The sequence below is a fragment of the Arachis stenosperma genome, chromosome 6, assembly GCF_014773155.1.
Source record: "Arachis stenosperma cultivar V10309 chromosome 6, arast.V10309.gnm1.PFL2, whole genome shotgun sequence".
In the NCBI taxonomy this organism is placed as follows: Eukaryota; Viridiplantae; Streptophyta; class Magnoliopsida; order Fabales; family Fabaceae; genus Arachis; species Arachis stenosperma.
The window spans coordinates 111,644,258-111,650,075 of NC_080382.1; the positions used below are offsets into that span (position 1 = coordinate 111,644,258).

At 38.5% G+C, this 5,818-nt stretch overlaps 2 non-coding genes across 2 annotated transcripts; one reads left to right on the top strand and one right to left on the bottom strand.

Annotated features, from left to right (window-relative positions):
* Nucleotides 1-104, top strand: LOC130937071 (small nucleolar RNA R71). The gene has a single exon (XR_009068306.1). It is a non-coding gene; the product is annotated as a small nucleolar RNA R71 (small nucleolar RNA).
* Nucleotides 105-4,672: 4,568 nt separating this feature from the next.
* Nucleotides 4,673-4,780, bottom strand: LOC130938511 (small nucleolar RNA R71). Its single transcript, XR_009069676.1, has one exon. It is a non-coding gene; the product is annotated as a small nucleolar RNA R71 (small nucleolar RNA).
* Nucleotides 4,781-5,818: the final 1,038 nt, after the last annotated feature.

A 5,818-nucleotide genomic window follows, 5' to 3' on the forward strand; every position in this document is an offset into this window, starting at 1 on the left:
ATGTCTGGTGGGCATTTCCTTGTCAACTCCTTGAACCTCTCCCATGCCTCGTAGAGAGTCTCACCATCTTGTTGTCTAAAAGTCTGAACCTCAGATCGAAGCCTATTGACCTTTTGTGGGGGGTAAAAAGAGGCCAGAAACTTGCTTTCCACCTCATCCCAGGTTGTTAGGCTCCCCCTTGGGAATGATTCCAGCCACTTAGCTGCCTTGTCCCTAAGTGAAAATGGGAACAAGAGCAGTTTATAGGCATCTTCCTGGACTCCATTGGACTTCACAGTGTCGCAAATTCTCAGGAATTTTGTGAGATGTTGGTTTGGATCTTCATTAGCACTCCCACCAAATGAACAATGATCCTCTACCAGTGATATTAGCTGTGGTTTGAGTTCAAAATTGTTGGCCTGAATGGGTGGTTTTTGAATGCTGCTACCACAATTCCCAGAGGTTGGGTTTATGTATGAACCAAGAACCCTCCTCTCGGGAATGGCATTGTTTCCATCAGCTCTCTCATGGTTGTGAACTTCTCTATCCATGTTGAGATCTAGAGCTTCCTCAAAATTGTCCTCAGATTCTCCTTCAGATTCTTCTTCTCCCAGTACTCTCTTCCCTCTTGCTTCCCTTCTAAGTTTATGAAGGGTCCTCTCTGGTTCGGTATATGGAGGAGTTGTTGTCTCTCCTCTCCTACCTGTCATACAAGAACACAGCACAGGCAACAAACAAGTGAAATACTCTTGGTTAGTGGAAGAGTATGGTTAGAGCAGTTGAGGAATTAATTCAAATAGTTAGTGGGTCAGTGAGTTAGTTGCTTGAATTTAAAGGCATAAAGAAAGAAAACAAGTAACAGAGTGCAGAAATTAAAATTCAACAAGTAACTTGAACTGAATTAACAAAACAAGAAAAATGCTCAATCTAGTTAACTTCCAATTTGAGAATTGTCAATCGAAAACCATTCCCCGGCAACGGCGCCATAAACTTGATGCTACGATTTTAGGAAATTGCACGATCGGCAAAAATTCCTTCCGGCAAGTGCACCGGTGATCGTCAAGTAAAAACTCACAATAGAGTGAGGTCGAATCCCACAAGGATTGGTTGAGTGAGCAATTCGGATTAGAAGTGTGTTCTAGTTGAGCGGAATCAAGATTTAGATGAGAATTGCGGAATCTTAAATTGCATGAATTAAAGAGCGAGAAGCTAAATTGCTGAAATTAAAAAGGGATCGGGGTGATTGCATGAATTTAATTGCAGAATGTAAAGAGAAAGTGGTAGATCAGAAATGGGAATTCATTGGGTTTCAAGAGATATTGAGATCTCCGAATCAAAACATTTTTATCCCTTCCTCAACCAATGCGTTCATTGAATTTTGCTTGGCAATCTTATATGTTTGGATCCCAATCCCTTGGCTCACCAATTCTCTCTAAAAACAAACAAATTCCCAATCCCTTGGTTTAAATGTTCATAAGAAGAGATGATGCTCGATCACTGATTATACCACACAGTTTCATGAACCACAATTTGGTAGGATTACATGTCACAATATCCATCCAAACCCCAATCCAATTCACTGTGAGAAAGCTTCTCTAGCATGAATCCTCCATTCCTTTCCCAAGGTTCCGAAGGATTCCAATTATGGATAGATTCTTTCCCAAGACAACTAACCAATGGAATTAGATCGAGAAGCTTTCTAACAAAATTCAAGAGAAAAGATTGAAGAAGAAGATAAAAACTATTATTGATTCATTGAATTACAATAGAGCTCCCTAACCCAATGAAAGGGGTTTAGTGAGTCATAGCTCTGAATTCAATTACAAAAAGTATGAAAACTAGAAAAATGATCCAAAAGTCCTTTCTAACTTAAATTCTATCCTATTTATACACTTTCTAAATTGAGCTTCTGTTGTGTTTCTTGGGCTTTGAGGCCTTTCCCTGATTTCCTTTTGCTTTGGGTTTATGATCCATAATCCTGATGAGGCTGCTGATCCAATTCTGTAACATTCATTGAGCCAACTTAGTGATAATCAAGTAATGACACATGACTCAACAAATTGAAATTCCAGACTCATCAATTCTTCAGGCCCAATCCCATAAACCATGATATTCAATTGGGTTTCATACCAGAATGCGTTTAAGTTAATGTTTGTGCTCAAATGCTAACTTAAACTGCAATATCTTTGGCCCAGAAACCTTTTCAAATAGTGGCGTTTAAGTTGCAGTTTAAGCTTCAGTTTAAGGTTAAACTGAAACTTAAACGTGGAAATGGAAGAAAGCAACCCTGGAGGGTAAAGTGGTCGAACACGTTTAAGCTTCAGTTTAAGGTTAAACTGAAGCTTAAACGTGGAAATGGAAGAAAGCAACCACGGAGTGTGGAATGGTCGAACACGTTTAAGCTCCAGTTTAAGGTTAAACTGGAGCTTAAACGTGGAAATGAAGAAAGCAACCCTGGAGGAAAATTTTGGTCGAACACGTTTAAGCTTCAGTTTAAGGTTAAACTGAAGCTTAAACGTGGAAATGAGAAAGCAACCCTGGAGGAGAAAAAATAGTCGAACACGTTTAAGCTCCAGTTTAAGGTTAAACTGAAGCTTAAACGTGGAAATGAGAAAGCAACACTGGAGGAGAAAAAAATAGTCGAACACGTTTAAGCTCCAGTTTAAGGTTAAACTGGAGCTTAAACGTGGAAATGCTCCCTGGTGCATTTCTCATTCTGGCGTTTAACTTCCAGTTTAAGGTTAAACTGGAGGTTAAACGCCACTTTCAGCTTTTCCTCAGCTTTCATGATTTTGGCGTTTAAGCTCCAGTTTAAGCTTAAACTGGAACTTAAACTCCACATGTGATATTCAAGCTTCCTTTATTGATTTTGTTGCTTCCTTGCCTAGCCTCTTCTTCCCTGAAATCATCCAAACAACTGCATCAAAGTCTTGCAAAATTTCATGAGAAATCTTTCATTCATAGCATTCAAGTAATATAACTAAAAACTCATGGAATTTGCATCAAAATCATACTGTTTGGATGGTTCATTGCTTTGTTATTCATTTAACCATTCTTGGTTACTTTAAGCTCAAGAAAATGCATAAAACAACTAAAACTAATAGAAAAATGCTAGTGAAACTAGCCTAAGATGCCTTGGCATCATCAGTAGTATACAAACTGCTATGTTTGGTGTCTTGCATGCATTGTTATTTGATTCTTGTTGCATTTTGATTTTTCCTTATTATTAAAAATCCAAAAATATTTTTAATTTGTGTCTTTTCAAGTCAATAATACAGAGAATTGAAGATTCAGAACATACAGCAGAGGAATTGTACAGAAAAAGCTGGGCGTTCAAAACGCCCAGTGAAGAAGGACAGACTGGCGTTTAAACGCCAGCCAGGGTACCTGATTGGGCGTTTAACGCCCAAAAGGGTAGAATTTTGGGCGTTAAACGCCAGAATGTGCACCATTCTGGGCGTTTAACGCCAGGATGGCACAAGGGGGAAGATTTTGTTTTCAAATCAATTTTTTTAAGTTTTCAAAATCTTTTCAAAATCAAATCTTTTTCAGATCATATCTTTTCAATCAAATCTTTTTCAAAATCAATTTCTTTCTATTTTCAAGGATACTTGCTATCAATTAATGATTTGATTCAACATTTTAAGTATGTTGCCTTTTCTGTTGAGAGAGGTTTAATGTCTGGATCATATCTTTTCTTGATAGCCAAGTCATTAACTTTCAAATCAAATCCTTTTAAAATGTTTTTCAAATCATATCTTCTCAATCACATCTTTTTAAACCAATCATATCTTCTTAACCACATCTTTTTCAAAATAGTTTTCAATCAAATCTTTTTTATTTCTAATTTCAAAATCTTTTTCAAAAATCACTTGATTTCTTTCTCACTCTTATTTTCGAAAATCAAGTAGTGTTTTTCAAAATGTTTTCAAAATCTTTCACTCAATTTTCGAAAATTACTTCCCTTCTTCTCACATCCTTCTATTTATGAACTAACACTATTCCTTAATGCAAAATTCGAACTCCATCTTCTTTGATAAGTTCGAATTTTCTACTTCTGTCTTCTATTTTTCTTTTCCTCTGACTCCTTAAGGAATCTTTATACTGTGACATAGAGGATTCCACATTTTCTTGTTCTCTTCTCTTTCATATGAGCAGGAGCAAAGACAAAAGCATTCTTGTTGAGGCTAATCCTGAACCTGAAAGGACCTTGAAGAGAAAGCTAAGAGAAGCCAAGGCACAACTCTCTGTAGAGGACTTAACAGAAATCTTCAAAGAAGAAGACCCCATGGCAGCCGAAAACAACAACAATGCCAACAATGCAAGGAAGGTGCTGGGTGACTTTACTGCACCTACTCCCGACTTCTATGGGAGAAGCATCTCTATCCCTGCCATTGGAGCAAACAACTTTGAGCTTAAGCCTCAATTAGTTTCTCTAATGCAACAGAATTGCAAGTTCCAAGGACTTCCATTGGAAGATCCTCATCAGTTTTTAGCTGAATTCTTGCAAATCTGTGACACTGTCAAGACTAATGGGGTTGACCCTGAGGTCTACAGACTTATGCTATTCCCTTTTGCTGTAAGAGACAGAGCTAGGACATGGTTGGACTATCAACCTAAAGAAAGCCTGGACTCTTGGGAAAAGCTAGTCAATGCCTTCTTGGCAAAGTTCTTTCCACCTCAAAAATTGAGTAAGCTTAGAGTGGAAGTCCAAACCTTCAGACAGAAGGAAGGAGAATCCCTCTATGAAGCTTGGGAAAGATACAAACAATTAATCAGAAAGTGTCCCACTGATATGCTTTCTGAATGGAGCATCATAGGTATTTTCTATGATGGTCTTTCTGAACTATCCAAGATGTCTTTGGATAGCTCTGCTGGAGGATCTCTTCATCTGAAGAAGATGCCTACAGAGGCTCAAGAGCTGATTGAAATGGTTGCAAATAACCAATTCATGTACACTTCTGAAAGGAATCCTATGAACAATGGGACTAGTCAGAAGAAAGGAGTTCTTGAGATTGACACTCTGAATGCCATATTGGCTCAGAACAAAATATTGACTCAACAAGTCAATATGATTTCTCAAAGTCTGTCTGGAATGCAAAATGCACCAAGCAGTACTAAGGAAGCTTCATCTGAGGAAGAAGCTTATGATCCTGAGAACCCTTCAATGGAAGAGGTGAATTACATGGGGGAACCCTATGGAAACACCTATAATCCTTCATGGAGAAATCATCCAAATCTCTCATGGAAGGATCAACAGAGACCTCAACAAGGTTTCAACAACAATAATGGTGGAAGAAATAGGTTTAGCAATAGCAAGCCTTTTCCATCATCTTCTCAGCAACAGACAGAGAGTTCTAAGCAGAATACCTCTGACTTAGCAACCATGGCCTCTGATCTAATCAAAACCACTCAAAGTTTCATGACTGAAACAAGATCCTCCATTAGAAACTTGGAAGGACAAGTGGGTCAGCTGAGCAAGAAAGTTACTGAACTCCCTCCTAGTACTCTTCCAAGCAATACAAAAGAAAATCCAAAAGGAGAGGAGGAAGAGGCAGTGAACGCCACTGAGGAAGACCTCAATGGGCGTCCACTGGCTTCCAATGAGTTCCCCAATGAGGAACCATGGGAATCTGAGGCTCAAAATGAGACCATAGAGATTCCATTGGACTTACTTCTGCCATTCATGAGCTCTGATGAGTATTCTTCTTCTGAAGAGTATGAGTATGTCACTGAAGAGCAAGTTGCTAAATACCTTGGAGCAATCATGAAGCTAAATGACAAGTTATTTGGAAATGAGACTTGGGAGGATGAACCCCCTTTGCTCACCAAAGAACTG